Below are 17,856 nucleotides of genomic sequence, written 5' to 3'. Positions count from 1 at the left end.
ACAAAACATACCCATGGCCTAGTAAACAATGCACCTAAAAATTATAACTCTTAGGGAAGCTTACAGAAAGCTAGGAGAATATTTAAAGCAGGTTTCTACATAACACATCCGTAATTGGTTTTGCATTGTGGCTAATGGAAAACACACTTTCTAAAAACTAGGAAAATGAATTGCACAATTCACATATAGAAAACTAAAAATAAGCGCAGTAAACAGAATATAATTCTTATATTAAACTGTTGTATACAAACTTTAAATAGAAACAAGAAGGCACTCCGTCCCTTTTTAATCCACTCTTGAAGCCCAAAGAATGATGTGTGTAAATGAAATGGCTAGAATAAAGTCTGGTCACTTGCAGAGAGGGGATAGAAGAGATTTTCTGGTATAAAGCGAGCAAAGAATTATCCGAACCAGCTCAAAAACCTTGTTTCCCTGGGGCTACATAGGTGACTGGGACCGGGACTCATCTGGAATGGTGAGGCAAACTGACCTGACTACACTTTTCCCTTATATTCTCCCAGTCTCTAACCTATGGATTGCATTCTTGCCTGCACTGAATCACCGAGGGAATCTTTTTTTAAAAATATCAATACCTGGGCTCCATTCTAAGAGAGCCTGATTTAGCTGGTCTGGGTGTGGCCAGGCACTGGCATTTTTTAAAGCTCGCAAGGTGCTTCTAATGTGCAACCCAGAAGTGAGAACTTCTAACCTGGTCCATCATCTTCTCGAGTAATAACTGTACTACTACTAATAAATATAACAACAGCAACAATAACTTTTTTTTTTTTGAGAGAGAAAGTGAGAGAGAGAGAGTGAGTGGGGGACATGGGCAGAGGAAGAGAGAGAGACTCTCAAGCAGGCTCCATGTTCAGTGGGGAGCCCAAAGTAGGGCTGGATCCCACGACCCTGGGATCATGAGCTTTGCCAAAATCAAGAGTCACACACTCAACCAACTAAGCCACTCAGGTGCCACATAACTTCTATTTCCCCGTGTCTTCCTATGATTCTCTCCTACCAAGGCACTATTATGCATGTTAACAGAATGTCTAGTTCATGTTGGCTGGTAAAGTGCTAGAAACTTTTAAGGATTTTTTTTTTTCCATTTCATTGTTAATTTGGAATGGCTATTCTCTCTTGCAGGTGAAGCTGTATTAGTTTTAAAACATGACCAAGGTTACACCATAGGGTAGAGAGGACACAACTCAAAATACGGCACGCTTACTTCACAGCCAGTGTCTGTAGTGACCTTGTGTTGTGGCTTCCTAACCACCCAAACCCCTTCCGCCTGGTCAAACACAGTGGAAGAGGAGACTACCTGGTCCAGCCAAGAGACAGACTGTTGATTAGGCTAAGCTGCCTGCACACGGAATCACCTGGCAGCTTCAAAAAATGCTGATGCCTGTGACCCAACCCCCAGAGAGTGTGATTTCATTGCTCTGGGGTGAGGCCTGAGATTTGGCATTTTTAAAAGACTGTAGGTGATTCTAACATGGACACACATTTGAGAACCACTGGGCTAAGCCAATCATGGCAATTCCACTTCCTTTTCAGTGATGGGTTTAGATGTCACATGTCACATGACTGTGGTTATTAAGCAGAGTAAGGTCTGTGGGGAATTCCGAGAAAGGCTTTTCCTGACTGTCAAGGCCGACGTGTACAGAGGTGATGCCTGGGTTGCTGCAGGCAGCATGTAAGGAGTTGTGGTAGCATGTGAGGAGTTGACCGAGGAAAGCAAGAGAGATGAGAGGAACCACTCAGAGGAGCCACTGAAGACCTTGTGGAGCCATTGCATTGACCAACCAGGAGACATCCCTACCTCTGAATTCTTGTTATGTGACTTAATGAATATCTTTATCATTTAAGGTCCTTTCAGTGGGGCTTCTGATTACTAAGGAATGGAAGTATTCTACTGTCTTTACCTTCCCAATCATTGCACCATATTCCACCGACCCTATGCTAGTGACAGAGAATACTTCTAGCAGATTGAAGCATAATGCTACAACAATAAGTCAAAAACTAAGAGTCAGTGGCTGGCTATTAAAAATGACAAGGTACATAACATCCCAGTCTAAGAGCCTCAGCTCTAAAAATGGATTGAGTGTTCTTTTGGACAGCAGCATTTTTCCTATACATATGAAGAAAGTTAGAAAGGAGCTGAAAATAGGGGCGCCTGGGTGGTTCAGTCGGTTAAGCGTCTGACTTCGGCTCAGGTCATGATCTCATGGGTTCGAGTCCCACCTCAGGATCTGTGCTGACAGCTCAGAGCCTGCAGCCTGCTTCAGATTCTGTGTCTCCCTCTCTGTCTGCCCCTCCCCCACTCATGCTCTGTCTCTGTCTTTCTCAAAAATAAACATTAAAAAATTTTTTTTAAGTAAAAGAAAGGAGCTGAAAATATATTTGCTGATAAGAATTCTGAGAACAATGTGAGAGTTGTGCATTGTAAAGAATGTTCTTTGTAATCCTTGAAAGAAAAGGAATGCTGGTTAAGTGAAAGTGCGTTATTATTTAAATTATCAAAAGGGAAACTACTTCTTTGCCTGCATAATGACAAATTGTTTAGACTTTTTTCCTCAAAAATCTTACAAAAGAAGACTAATCGTATAAAGAGGACATTTTTTCATAATAAGGAAAAAGTGATTCTCACCAACTTACAAGATTATAAATCAAACTTTGAAACAGAAATTCAAATTGTAACAAAAATATGAGGAAATATAAGGGAAAAAAGTAGAAGGGAGTAGAAGGAAAATAAATATGATAAAAAATATAAAGGATATATGGAAAAGATAAATGTATGTATACATATATACATAAAGATAGATATAGATACAGATATAGATAGTGTCAAAAATATTGAGTTTCACTTAACAATCAGAAATGAGGCCAATCATGGAAACAAACTGCTGGAGCTGTGAGAACACAGAACAGTAATGTGACTGACTTATTCTTTTGTCACATACTGTCTTCAACATTTCTGTTTGTTGTATACTAAAAATTTGCTAATGAAAATCAAAGTAGGTCTTGTAAGTTTAAAGCAGCCTCAATTTTTGTGCATGTTCTAAGTTGTTTTATCTACCTAAGGAATATTTCTGCAAAAATTAGTTCAAGACACGGTAATACACCACCAAAAACAAACTTAGGAAGAAAAATATTAACTACTTCCTCTAAAAAGGTACTTTTCTATATGTGAATTAGTCAAGCTTACTTATCAGTTAATTTCAATGTTTCAAGTTCTATTTACAAGTGATCTGACAGCAGTCAAGATAATCCCCATGATTAGACGATGGCGTAATTAAGGGTAAATTCATCAGCAAAAGTCTCCATTGTGTATTGAGCCAGACACCTTGTGGAAGACATGAGGTTTGAGACATGGTCCTTATCCTCAAGAAGAATCCAACGAATTTGAAAAAAAGACAGGGTAGATGGAGTAGATGGAGTTGAGATTTACTTGTCCATCAACCTTCAGTTTGTGTGGCTACACAATATGAAATACAATATGCAGCAAATACCAATATACCTGTCAATTTAGGGGTCATAATACAGTGGCACACATTACAAAGAATAATATGAAATGAGAACACAATGCATTTAAGAAGCAGATTCAATCAATCCACAGAGAACTGATTTAATTCAACTTGCCTACTTCCAAAAATAACAAGCATGCTTTCTGACATATGTGATGGTGGCAAGTGTAATCCATCTTTGAATAAAACTATAAGGTTTATTCAGAGGTCTGTAGGAGAAAGGAATTATGTAAATGCAAAGCCTTAGAAAAGGGATATCTAATTCTGAAGAAATAACATACTTATCCCATTACATAACTTTGAAAATAATAAGCAGAAAGGTGCTATCACACATGCAACTAATTCGCCCATGGCCAACAGAGCATTCATTTTAGCCAAGTTCATGTCAACAAGTGAAACACAACCATCAAGGCACAGGCAGAAGTCAGAGGAAATCATATCATCAATATAAATTACATCTCTGACTCAACAGACTCCACAGATGGCAACAAGCTAGTAGCATAGACCTGCCCCCTTCAAACCTCAAAAATGCTGAAAAAACCAGCCTGTCTATTTGCACAGGTGAGGATTCCACAGTTGTCCTGGCAGAGACCTTGCTAGATTTGAATGCGCTCAAGTCATACAATGTTTTCACAAAAAGTTAGCTTAAAAATTGAAGGAAAGAAGGAAAGAAAGAAAGAGAGAGAAAAGGAAGGAAGGAAGGAAGGAAGGAAGGAAGGAAGGAAGGAAGGAAGAAGGGAAAGAAAGAAAGAAAGAAAGAAAGAAAGAAAGAAAGAAAGAAAGAAGGAAAGAAAGAAAGGGAAAAGAACACAACAGCATTATTGGAATAAGTGAGAAAAGTTTTGTTTTCCAAATTTGAATATCCATAAACATTTTTACCCCAAAAGCAACAGCAGAACATTATTTTTATTCATAAAGTTAGCATCTTCACTCTTTACCCTTTTCATCTGAACTGTTTTGTTCTGCAAGTAAATTTGAGCTCAATCTTCTTTTGCAAATGGATGAGTTTTTGTGAAAACTTTTTGTAATCTCTGGTGGCACTACACAGCAGGCTGATAAATACTTCCTACCATGTGCAAAATACCATTCCTCCCCCCAAAATAAAATGACCTAATGTCATCAGCAGCAATCAGTAACAAATCAGATTTTGCCTTTTCTTTTTCTTTTTACATAATGGTGACTTCATTCACTAGCTTCTGATTGTTTGGGGTTCAGTATGTTCCTTGAGAAGAGACTTCTCATTAATTTATTTTAAGAACTATGACTAGTATGACCAACTGTCCCCATTTACCTGGGACTAGCCCAGTTTCAGGCCTTAAAGTCCCACATCCCAGGAATCTCCTCACTGTGGGCAAAGAGCAAGGTGATGCCAAGTTGGCGTCTATGTTAAACAGGCCACCTGAATTGGGGAATACCAGCCTGTTGTAATGTCCCATTTACACACCATCTAGGGAACTACAGGCATCATCTGTATAAAGTCACTCAGCTGTCACCTGATAGCACAATATGCTAAACACAAGGCCTGCCTATACTACTCCTTGCCCTCTCTCCCGCTCTCTCACCCTAGGTACAAACAGAGTCTTCTGCCTCCCTAGAAGGATGGACTCAGCTCCTCAGGACAAGCAGTGACTGTCACTGCTGAAAAGAGCAGCTTCCTGTCCTTGCTGGCATTAAGTTAAGATGCTGGAGGATGAAGGACGAAGGATGAAGAATGGCTGAGGGGTAAGAAGAGTAATACTTCAGGGTGAAGTGCCAAGGTTTTGCTTGGGCCAAGCAAAATGCTTTTTGACTCAAAAAGGTGATTATTGTTTTGTTGTTTTGCTTAAAGGAAGAACATTTGCAGAGAGCTACTTATGAGCTATCAGAGCGACTCAGAAATCATTCAACTCATTCTCTCCAAATACATTAAGTAAAAGAAAAGACTTTGAATTGAGGGAATTTCCTTGTGGTTCCTATTTTCCAAGACACAGCAAGTCTAATAGAATTGCAGACCTCAATTCTGAACCATTTCTTTGCATACTGGGATGATCTTATTTAATGTTTTCCTTCTTCACATTTGTTCCTCGATTTACATGTACCATCCCTTCAGAGTATGCTAACACGCTGGAAAAGAATTGCTAGTGCAATCTCTTAGAGATTTGTTTTCTCTTTTTACACCTGCAGGGGCAATAGTTTTTCTCCTAGTAGCCAGATATTCTCCAAATCAAATCAATGTAAGTAATACATTTGGTGGAAGATTCAGCTAACAGAATTCTTACTCTGCACACCAAGGAATGAAGCCGCAATGAGGCCCAAATTCTCAGAGAGAGTTCAGTGAGTGTACTTCTTTCCTATCAAATAAAGTACAGAACTAATCTCCAAGGACCGCTGTCCAGACAGGGGGGGAAAGAGCACACATTGGTCATCTCAAGACACAAAGCCGAGGGTGTGGATGGGCGACAAGGCAGGTCTCTGGGGCTGTAAACTCAGTATTGCATGAAAAGGAACAGACATTTGGCATGCGGCAGCCGTAGCACCCGCAACAGCTCTTAACAGGACAGATGTTGGAGAACTCACTCATGTCCTGCCAATGGGGAAATATAAACAGAATTTAATATTTTAAAAATTCAAAATTTAGCCATTGAGTCATATATTACTTGGTGCTAAACTGTCCCGCATGTTAAAGACTATATTGTAGATGGAATGTCATTTTTTTGGCAACTGCTTGGTATACTGCTTACATGTCTAGAAACACATGTTAATTTTTGTTCCTTCACTTCTGTTGCCTCTACCAAGCCAAATATATATAATAGACTGAAAGCAGTCATGTACATCACATTCTGGCAAAATGTTGATTTTAACTTATACTGGAAGAGTGAACCAAATACATTCATTCACTGAATAGGAGTTGCTGAAATGGCAAGCCACATATATAAGGGAGGTGTATGTATATATTTACATACATGATATGTACACATATAGACACAGTGGATGTGATAATGACAAAGGCTTGAGTTTAACAGAATTAATTCAAATTAATTCAGTGTGACACATATTGAGACCAGTCCTAGGAAAGCCACCAGAACTGTCCCTACTGATGTGCTGAGATTTGGCACTGGGATCCAGCCGGTATCTGGCACGAATGCTCTGGGATGTTTGAGACCTGGAACAAGCCCAGGCTTTAGGGCTTTAGGGCTTTAGGGCTTTAGGCCTGGGCAGCTAGGCAGTCAGAGAATCTCAAGGGTAGACCTAAAGCTGCTCAAGGAGATTTTCAAGTGTCTGTCACTTTTTACTAAAGCGGAAAGCACTTTACACTCTGAAAGCACCACTGAAGAACTCAGACCATCCGTTTTCTGCCACGGTAAGAATTAGCCCTTGGATGAGTGGCTTCTGTCACTCACAGCTTTACCCTAGCCCAACCACTAACCCTGGAGTGAGGGGCTTCAGGTATGATTACCAGCCTCCTGCGTCTGTTGCCCATTTCTTCTTCCTCATGATTTCCAGAACACCAAATCTCAATTCAGTAATCTGCCCTAGGCATCTGTTACAATCTAGCAACAAAAAATCACAAGCAATCAGCACCATCATAATCACTGTAAAGCACAGAGTTACGAAGCAAAGAAAAACTTTAGAAAAACAAGGTATGTGTTTGATAGGTCTTTAAAGTACAAAAAAAATTTTAAAAATAAAGTACAAATAAATAACATTTCATGACTAAAATTCATTGAGAAACTGCTGTCAATTTTGGTTCCTATTATTTCTATCCTATTATTTCTATCTTGATCATATAATGATATAGGAAACTAAGTTGAAAAAAATACCAAATATATTTATATTGTATATGTGTATTTATAAAGTTAAAAAGTCTATATTTTTGTATATTTATAAAATTATAAACACTAGATATACATTTATATACTTATTTTACATATTTTTTACAAATAAATTATAAATTAGTTATATATTCTGATTCTGACTCCATGCAATGATAACTTCAGAGAACACTTAGTTACACTAGTACTATCCAAATATTCATAAAAATAAAAAGACCTGGGGTGCCTGGGTGTTTCAGTCAGTTAAGCCTCTGACTCTTGGTTTTGGCTCAGGTCATGATCTCATGGGTTTGTGAGATCGAGTCCCACGCTGGGCTTTGTGCTGACAGTGCTTGGGAGACTGCTTGGGATTCTCTATCTTTCCCTCTCTCTCTGCCCCTCTGCCATGAGCACTCTCTCTCAAAATAAAGAAACTTAAAAAAAGAGACCAATTGGTTTGTTCTTTAATTGAATTCTGTTTTTGTTTTGTAAGCACATGATATCATAGAACTTGCTATACTCATTTCTTTTGTAGAAACTCTTATCTTTCACTTTCTCAACAACAATACCCAGCCCACATGAGTATTCTGCCTTGTGTGGCATTTGACCGATGGTATTAAACTTTTAATATTCATACTTAAATACTCTCTGGAAAGAACTAAAGTCATAAGGAAGGATAATAGCTGCATTACAGATTTCCTACAATGAGTAGACAAACTATTAAATAGAGAATATATGCAACAAATATGATTTCACTGGAAAATACCCAAGTCTGTGACCCCCAAAAAGATAATTTACAATTGAGAACTGAAGTTGAGATGAGAACTGAAGGAAAATTGGATTTTATAAGCAGCAGGAATATAAGTTTAAATATTCTTCAGGGGCAGTGGGACAAAAGCCTCCCTAGCAGCTATGACTATAGGACCCCAGAAGGAGGCAATCTTCTCTCCACTGAATCACGACTGATGCAGGGAATAAGGATTTAGTCTTAAGCACTGAGTGAAGAGAGAGTCAGAGCCTTAATGTTTCTTAGGGAGAGCAGATTTTTGGGTCAGTCAAATTGTAATGATATTCATGTTCTTAGAACCACTAACTGCCTCATATATTATAGTGAAAAATAAAGAAACCAAAGAATAAAGCCTCTTTTATGGAGAAAAAAAAAGGTATATCCATAACTATAATTTAAACTGAAACCAAAATAAATGACCTTGATCCTATAGGCCCTTTGCTTCCTTCATGAATTTAAGAATACATTTCACTCTAATATCTAGAGTTACTGAAATCAAAGCATTTAAAAAACATTCATGACCTCCTTAAGATGAAGGCAGTATGGCTAAGAGGCCCAATAGCTCCATCAAAACCATTATTCAGTCAATCTGACTACTGGGCTTGATATCAACTTTCTGTGTGGCCTACTAGGAGTCATTACTGGCCTAGATGTATCTTTCTGGAAAAATAGCCTACCTAAAATAGCCTACCTAAAATAGCCTAAAATATTATACCTAAAATAGATCTTCAAAGATTTGAAAGGTTCTTACATTGAAAATGCTGTTTTAATTTCCAATAATGCAGAGAAACTGCAAATGAGGAATTTACATAAAGTATGAGGACTAAATTTCACCACATTGGAATTGCACTTATTAAAATGGATTACAAGGGACATGAAATAGCCCTCCTTGACGGTTTTCAAAATATTAATAATATTTTACCAAAAATAGCTTAAGAAGTGCAAGTGAAGGGAAAATGCCTGTAGAGGTCATACTGGTACTGTTGAATAATTTTTGATGAGGGGTGTCTTTGTGACAGCCATCTTGGGACATTCTCCAGCAAGAGACACTTTATAGCATGGATACTGGAGACCCTGAAATGTGGGACGGGGGAGTGCAGTGGATTTAAAAGGTACTATAGCAGCAACAAGTTGTTTTTGAACTGAATAAAAAATCAGCACCAGTTTTCTTAGAGTATTTGTAAAAGACTGGTTCATATAATATGGAAGGTAAACCTTTAAAACATCTCGATGACTGTATAGTCATAATAAAGAATAAAGACTGTAGTGATAAAGATATCTAATTTCCAATCTCTGTGCTGCCCACTAGTCGTATGACTGGACAAGCTACTTAACCTCTCTAAACCTTACTTCTCTCATTTGTAACATGAGATTTTACCCCTATGTCATAAGATTTTGCTTATCATAATGCTTGGCTTATCATAATAATAATTCAATAAGGGTATTTTATATATTATATTCACTTGCTTTCTTCCGTGTATTATCAAAATATGCACATAAATAATGTAATTCAAAATTGAAAAAGATACACAAATTATTAAAATATAATTGGGGTGATTTTATGAAGAAAGGGAATTATGTATGAGCCTCAATATAGCAATGTTCTTGAAATCCATTAATGGAACCTTCATATAAATAGATAGTCCTTTATTTCAAGATTCCTATGATACTTTAGTAATTAAAGTCCCTGAATAGAATGCAAGATGAATATAAAATCCTGTTTCAGAGAGCAAATAGTATGGAAAAATGTTATTACTTTTCTAAGAATAATGGTCCCATTTCTTTTAAAAATTAATTGTATATTGCCTATCTTAAAAACAAAGAAAAATTCTCTTTATACATTTCACACAGCATGTACTTTTCTTTAAATCCCGAAGTATATTATTAAGGTCTAAAGATAATACAGTGGTAGCGAAGCAGCAATCATCATTTAGCTTAAATGCTAAATATTTATAGAGTTTTATTTTAGCTAAATCTTCAAACTGCTGAACATAGACTCTTTGTGGATACAGCACGTTCAGGTTCTGATACCACTCTGCCCCATCTCTTACAGGAACGGGTTCAATTGGATACAACAACCCCAAGACAGTACATCAAGTTTCCACTGAGAATACCATGGGAAATGAAGAGACAGTTGTGTCCTAAATTTTGTCCTCACAGTAGTAATAGTAATAGCTACAGCCTTAGCAATTGAGGTATAATTTCATTAGTCTTAACCTGAAAGACAGTTTTTGTAATATAAAAAAAAAATGATATAAAAGATGTAAAAAATGTTAGTTTAGGGTATAGAATTGCTTGGAATGAACCCTTGTCTTTACATCACAGTTGTGCATTTCTAAGCAGAAAGCACCTAGGATCCTTGCTTATCTTCTTCCTTCATTCCCTCGCTGGGAAACAAAAGTCTGTGTTGACTCATTACTACCCACAGCATCAATCAATCATATCTTCTTGTCCCAGCACAGAAATCTCCATGTGGTCTTGTGGAACTTGCCTCGTCCCCCACCTTATGCTGCAGTTCTCTCCAACACACACTGCGGGCTCTACCCAACTCACAAAGCTTCTTGCCAACTCACAAAGCACAACTTCATAACTTGGCACACAGTGCTCAGTTGATTTGGCATGCCCTGCCCCCAATTCTGCTTTTTTCCCTAGAAAGCTCATACCTATGCTTTCTGACCCAATTCAAACTTCTTCAGTGAACTCTACCTGGTCTCCCTCGGGTAAAGTTAGCTGTTATATTTTCCACGTTCCAATGTTCCTGTCACACACTGATCCTCTCTCTGAAACAGTATGCATTTTATTAATGTAAGTTGTCTGTCTCCCCTCTGGGTATGCAGAAAACTCCTGATGGCTGAGAACAAGTCTTAGAAATTGTGACCTTTCGGGGCGCCTGGGTGGCGCAGTCGGTTAAGCGTCCGACTTCAGCCAGGTCACGATCTCGCGGTCCGTGGGTTCGAGCCCCGTGTCGGGCTCTGGGCTGATGGCTCAGAGCCTGGAGCCTGTTTCCGATTCTGTGTCTCCCTCTCTCTCTGCCCCTCCCCTGTTCATGCTCTGTCTCTCTCTGTCCCAAAAATAAATAAAAAACGTTGAAAAAAATTAAAAAAAAAAAAAAAGAAATTGTGTCCTTTCAATATCAGTGAAGATCTATTTAGGAAGTCCATTTTTACAGAAAAGATATATAAATACTAGTAGGCTTATGTATGACATTATAAGACATAAAATTATATTGCTGAATGATTGAATGAACAAATGAAATAAGCTCTAAGGAAAAGACAGAGAAAAGGAAAACTGTAATATACAACTGAAAAGAATGAATGAATATAGTATAAATAATGCCATCAGTCAGATATGTCCGTGGCAAAAGTGGCTGCGAAGCCTGGATAGAAAGTGATGCCTGGGACGCTTAGATGGTTCAGTTAGTGAAGCGTCCGACTTCAGTCCAACTTCAGCTCAGGTCATGATCTTGTGGTTCATGAGTTCCAGCCCTCCATTGGGCTCTGTGCTGACAGCTTGGAGCCTGGAGCTTGCTTCAGATTCTGTCTCCCTCTCTCTCTGCCCCCCCTCCCCTCTTTCTCTCTCTCTCAAAAATAAATAAACATTTAAAAAAACCACAAAAAACAGAAAGTGACACCTGACCAGGAGCTTTAAGAAGACCTAAGATCTCCTCAGGGAAAAGTTAGAGTGGGGAGAAGATAAAAGAGGCCAGAACACAAGGATTATTTTATTTGTACCATCAAGAAATACTGAAGCAGATGCATAAAAACACAGTGAATTTGGGAGAAAGACCCATGGTCCAGACTGGCCAAAGCCCAGGATGTATCTGTGTTCTCGAGAAGAGAAGGGCTGGACGGTGGAGTGGCAAGTGGTATGACCAGTAGGACACAGGGCACCTCTGGCTACACTATCTGGGCGTCAGTGAGAGCCACCCTGGGGTTGCTTCTGTTTATTTTGTTTTCTTTAGTGACTGAGACACATGATAAAATCTGAGTCATAAGTATTACTGTGGCAGTCATACATGGGATAGAGTATACCAGTGTTTCTTTTAAAAAAAATTAACGTTTATTTATTTTTGAGAGACAGAGTGCGAGCAGGAGGGAGGTAGAGAGAGAGGAAAACACAGAATCTGAAGCAGGCTCTAGGCTCTGAGCTGTCAGCACAGAGCCCCCACACGGGACTCGAACTAATGAACTGTGAGATCATGACCTCAGTCAAAGTTGGACGCCTAACTGACTGAGCCACTCAGGTGCCCCAAGACCAGTGTTTCTTAAATTGTTTTGTAGAATGCTAGTCCCAGGGAGATGTAGTAGAACATATACACACATGTCTCCACTCATTCACTCACTCACTCACTCACTCACTCACTCACTCACTCACTCGCTCACTCACTAACTCTGCTCAAATTACCATGGCAAACGCTAGGTCAAACAAACTATAAGAGATGTCTTTAGTGCTGAACTTTTCAGAACCTGTGATATGCTTGTGGAGATCACACAATTCCGAGGAAGACTGCACATATGGTTTTTCTACGTAATACTACAAATTCCTCTCCTTTGGCTTTGATGCCACCTCTTTTCTCCGGGTTCTCCTTCAGCTTCTTTGACTGCTTTTCCTCAGTTTTCTTTTGGAGGATGTTCTGCTACTCAATCATTTTCTCTTCATTCCATGGAGACTTCATGAATGAGCTTTCTACTCCCTCAGACTAAACTCCCATGTTTTTCCTGACACCTTCTCTGCCTGCACTCTTCTCCTATAGTGAGGCAGGTACCCCTCCTATGTGGGTTCACAGCACCCTTGGGATACTTCTATCATGGTCCCTGCCATGCTCTGATTATCTCCTCCAGATGCTCCATTCAGAATCTTTAAAGACTAGAACTTTTCCTTAACTCTTCCTTGAATACACAGCACATAAGACAGACGCTAACTCAGCAAAAGTTAGCTGGCCAACTGAAACTAAACACATGCTTTCCTAAGTCTTAAAAAGTTGCAATTAGAAACACACCACATTGGTCAAAAAAAGTTTCTTTAATCAGGAGTTCTCTATATATGCAACAAATATTTAAAGTCGTTGGTAAGCAAAGTTAAATAGAAACTGTCACAGAAACCTCTATGATAAATTCTTTTGTTTTTAATGTTGAGGGCTTTATGTGAGATGATCAAGAAAAGCCATATGTCATCCCCAGTATTCGCAACTTAGGACACAGGGATCCGGTTTTATTCCCATCATTCAGGATAACAGTAATATCAATCAGCTAACCAAATACTTCATAAGTAATCCCTTCAAAGGAAAATCTGTCTGAATTTTACATTACTCATAAGCTCAAACCTTCTCCAATACCTCAGTTAAAATATCCCAGCTGTGGGAATAGTCCGACTGAAGGTTACGTGACAGATAACAAAAAAGTCACTTGCATGATATCTGTCTCATGTACCCTATTGGGGAAGGAAAGAGTTGCTCATTTAAATGCTGAAAAGAGCTCTCCTGCCAGGTCTGGAAGGAGGATGGGAAATATGGCCTTTTGATTTTAGGCACAGATACCTTATTCCTTGCTGTAGAGCAGTGGAAAAAAGAAGGGAGACCAAATGGATACTAGGAAAAAGTCTCTAGGAAAGGATTTACTGTTTCTCCAGGGATGGTGAGCCTGGGAGTATTTTCCTGAAACGCTACCTTATCCCTACCCAAAGCTCCCAGGACAGAATAATCAAAACTTCGGCAAGCTCAGTTGAGTCTGAGGTATCACTGAATCGGAGAACAAAGAAATCTCTAAGATTTAAGAACAAAGTAATTTGGTAATTAGAGTGGGGCTGGTTCTGGCCACTAAGCAGCTAGAAACAAAGTATTCAGCAGTGTCTGACAAAGCCAAAATTCTGAGACTACTGACCTTTCAATGTTGAGGGCGTCTCAACTGCCCGCATCATCTGTCCTCTACTTACTCTGTAAGCCTTCTTTCTATCATTATTATTTATTATTATACCCTCTGTATGCTCCAGGAGCCACCACATAAAATTACCTGAAACTCCCAGGCACCTTGTACTAGAGATTCAACCATGTATCCCTAGTACCTAGCACAACTCTGGCACAAGGTATGCATAAAAAAACATTTGCAGAAGAAATAAGTTCTCCTATATCCTGGAATCTAAGAGAGATAACGTTTACATCCATGGTCACAACCTCAATTCCTTGGAACAGTGATATATCTGTGTAAATTGATTTCCCATTATTAACAAAGTACTAAACTTTGCAAATAATCTGCAACCTTTTCTACAAATGAGATGGGTTTTGATGCTTTCCCTAATAACGTTAAATGAGAGCATAATTGTTCTCATTCATCTCCATCCCAATGCTGTCTCAAATGAGCAACAAGCAGCGGGAGATAAGGCTGAAGCTTGAAGAATTTTACATGGTCTATGCTGTAGCCCAAGGTGCATGGCCCACCTGAACTTCATCTGTCAGGACAGCTAAACAGAGCAGTATGGCTCCATCAGAGGACCACAGACTTCTAGCTTCCCTCTTTCTTTCCTCTGAGAATAAAGTCTCTAGAGACTGATAATAAGAAAGTCCCAAGAGGGCAGTGAGGTATATGTCAACATGGTACATTAAGCACAGAGCAACAGGGGGATAATCACCTATTGTTGCCTAGAAAGAAAGAACTGCCTCCCATTCATTGTAACCTAGGGAAACACAGACATGCAGACGTTAATAGGAGACACCAACATTCCAAAGAAGTACCACTGTGACACAGGAGAGGGTCATGACAAAGGCACTTCAGGACTTGGCTTGGGATCCAGCACTTCCCCACTCCATCACTTTGCACCCTTGTTATTTTTTATGACTTAAAATAACGTCCTGATTGTTCGCCTTTCCTAATGGACACAAGGCAGGGCCTGTAACACTATGGTTTCTGGCACATAGTGGGCACATGACAGATATCTGCTAAATGCACATGCTCTTGTCTTCTCATACCTTTTGAGTATGAGAAGGAATTGTTGATTAAGCAAGAATTACACTTATTATCATAACCAGACTCCAAACTCACTGAGGGTGAGGATAATGTCTGATCTGTTTATTGCTGTATTCTCAGTTTGTAGCACGCTGTACTCCTTAAACAAATGTTTGTTTGAAGAAATGAAGAATGAGTGAATTCATATACCTTATCTAGCTATATATTTGTTGATAAATTTGAAATACTTCACTTCTGATATAATTTTACTTCATTCATTCAAATCAGTGGTCTGATAACCACTAGGAGCCAGGCACACAGATGCTGAGAAAAAGGAGCTGTAATATTTCTGTCCACACGGAAGTCAAGGTCTAAATAAGAGAAAGATATAAACAAATTGTGACAGTAAGTTTGTTAAATTCAAAAAGAGAGGTTTGTGTATTTCAAACAGCTTCAATCAGAAAGTGTCCTAATCAGGAGGAAAGTCCTAACCAATGGACATCCCAACTAACCTGTCTTTTCATGATCATTACATTTGAGCAGAGACCACCCATAATTGTGTTTGCCAGACCACCATCCCCAAAGGCAAGAATTACACACCAGAGGCCCCCAAACAGGTAGCATTCCTGATCTAAATACTGCCAGAAAACCCAGTTTCAGACTCTTTGGTTGTCATTTAACTTTCTAAAAATTACTGAAAAGAAAATGTTATGATGGTGATGAGCCTGTTCACTTCAGCCATCCCAATATCACACCAATTATAAAGCCTACTATTTAAAATTTTTTTAATGTTTATTTTTATTTTTGAGAACAGAGAGACAGAGCATGAACAGGGGAGGGTCAGAGAGAGAGGGAGACACAGAATCCGAAGCAGGCTCCAGGCTCTGAGCTGTCAGCACAGAGCCCAACGCGGGGCTCGAACTCATGGACCATGAGATCATGACCTGAGCCAAAGTCAGACGCTTAACCAACTAAGCCACCCAGGCACCCCTACAGGCTACTATTTAAAAGAAAGCCCTTCGTTTAGCCAATTTATACAATTTTTAGTATTACATAAGCAGATGTGCCATTAGACTTTGAATTCGTGAATTAAATTGTATATAAGTATCATGAGAGCCTTTAAAGTTCACACATTTCTGGGTCTCTCAAATCCTTTTTAGAACAGCAAATGCCTTTACAAACAATTGTCTGTACTATTTGTTAAACTACATATGTATTATTTATTTATTTATTTATTTATTTTTATAGATTTTTATTTTTTTTTAATTTACATTCAAATTAGCATATAGTACAACAATGATTTCAGGAGTAGATTCCTTAGTGCCTCTTACCCATTCAGGCCATCCCCCTCCCACAACCCCTCTTGTAACCCTCAGTTTGTTCTCCATATTTATGAGTCTCTTCTGTTTTGTCCCCCTCCCTATTTTTGTATGAGTTTTGTTTCCCTTCCCTTATGTTCATCTGTTTTGTCTCTTAAAGTCCTCATATGAGTGAAGTCATATGATATTTGTCTTTCTCTGACTGACTAATTTCGCTTAGCATAATACCCTCCAGTTCCATCCACATAGTTGCAAGTGGCAAGATTTCATTCCTTTTGATTGCCGAGTAATACTCCATTGTGTATATATACCACATCTTCTTTATCCATTCATCCATCAATGGACATTTGGGCTCTTTCCATACTTTGGATATTGTTGATAGTGCTGCTATAAACATGGGGGTACATGTGTCCCTTCGAAACAGCACGCCTGTATCCCTTGGATAAATGCCTAGTAGTGCAATTGCTGGGTCGTAGGGTAGTTCTATTTTTAGTTTTTTGAGGAACCTCCATACTGTCTTCCAGAGTGGCTGCACCAGATTGCATTCTCAACATATGTATTTTTTAAAGTTTATTTATTTTGAGAGAGACAGAGACGGTGCAAGTGGGGGAGGGGCAGAGAGAAAGAGGAAGGGAGAGAATCCCAAGCAGGCTCCATGCCCAGCACAGAGGCTGACACAGGGTTCTAATTCACGAAACTCTGAGATCATGACCCGAGCTGAAACCAAGAGTCTGTCACTTAACCTCTACTGAGCCACCCAGGTGCCCCTAAACTATATTTTTAAAATCATATTTTCCAGGGGGCACCTGGGTGGCTCAGTAGATTGAGCATCTGACTTCAGCTCAGGTCATGATCTCATGGTTGATCTCCTCATGATCTCTGGAGCCTGCTTTGGATTCTGTGTCTACCTATCTCTCTGCCCCTCCCCTACTCACTCTTTTTCTCTCAAAAATGAATAAACGTTAAAAAAATTTTTTTAATTATATTTTCCCAATTACAAAATATAGCTTCATTGCTAATGATATCACGATCCAATAGCTAATTCTGTTAAGGAACATACTGTAAGTGCTTACTTTAGTACTTTGTCCAGAAATGTCAACCACTTTAAAATGCATAAGTGTATCATAAAATTAAAATCGTACGTATTCAGCATTGGACAATATTTACCACTTGTTCTATTTACCTACCACTGTGTAATAAGCCATCTCCAAACCTAGTGACCTAAAATAAGTAGTTATTTGTGGACTGGATCTGTGGATTCAATGTGTACTGACATAGTTGTGTGGGCTGGGTTTGTGGGCTGAATGGGGACTGACATGGTTTGTGGGCTGTTAACAAAGACATCAGTTCTCTGTCTCAGTCTCTCCTGTAATTGCAGGAGATGGTTGCAGCCATGTGAAGGTTCAAATAGGCTAGGTGTCCAAAATGGCTTCTCTCATGACTGGCAGTTCGTGTTGGCTGTTGTGTGGAGTGCCTATCTCCAAATGATGTGTGATATTC

The 17,856-nt window shown here is 39.0% G+C and overlaps 1 protein-coding gene across 5 annotated transcripts in view; it reads right to left on the bottom strand.

Annotated features, from left to right (window-relative positions):
* The window catches only part of PRDM5 (PR/SET domain 5), a 209,377-nt gene that overhangs the window by 22,457 nt on the left and 169,064 nt on the right, over window positions 1–17,856 (bottom strand). Inside the window, exon 15 of one of the 5 annotated variants that reach the window (XR_005790181.1) lies at window positions 6,958–7,051. The exons of the other annotated variants lie outside the window; for them this stretch is intronic. The gene's annotated coding sequence lies outside the window, so the exon portion shown is untranslated. The remainder of the gene's footprint in view (window positions 1–6,957; window positions 7,052–17,856) is intronic. 5 annotated transcript variants of the gene reach the window in all.

Source organism: Herpailurus yagouaroundi, unplaced genomic scaffold (genome assembly GCF_014898765.1).
Source record: "Herpailurus yagouaroundi ecotype Mexico unplaced genomic scaffold, PumYag 28, whole genome shotgun sequence".
Taxonomy (NCBI): domain Eukaryota; kingdom Metazoa; phylum Chordata; class Mammalia; order Carnivora; family Felidae; genus Herpailurus; species Herpailurus yagouaroundi.
The sequence above is the reverse complement of the archived record's forward strand: the minus strand, read 5'-3'. Positions and strand labels throughout refer to the sequence as shown.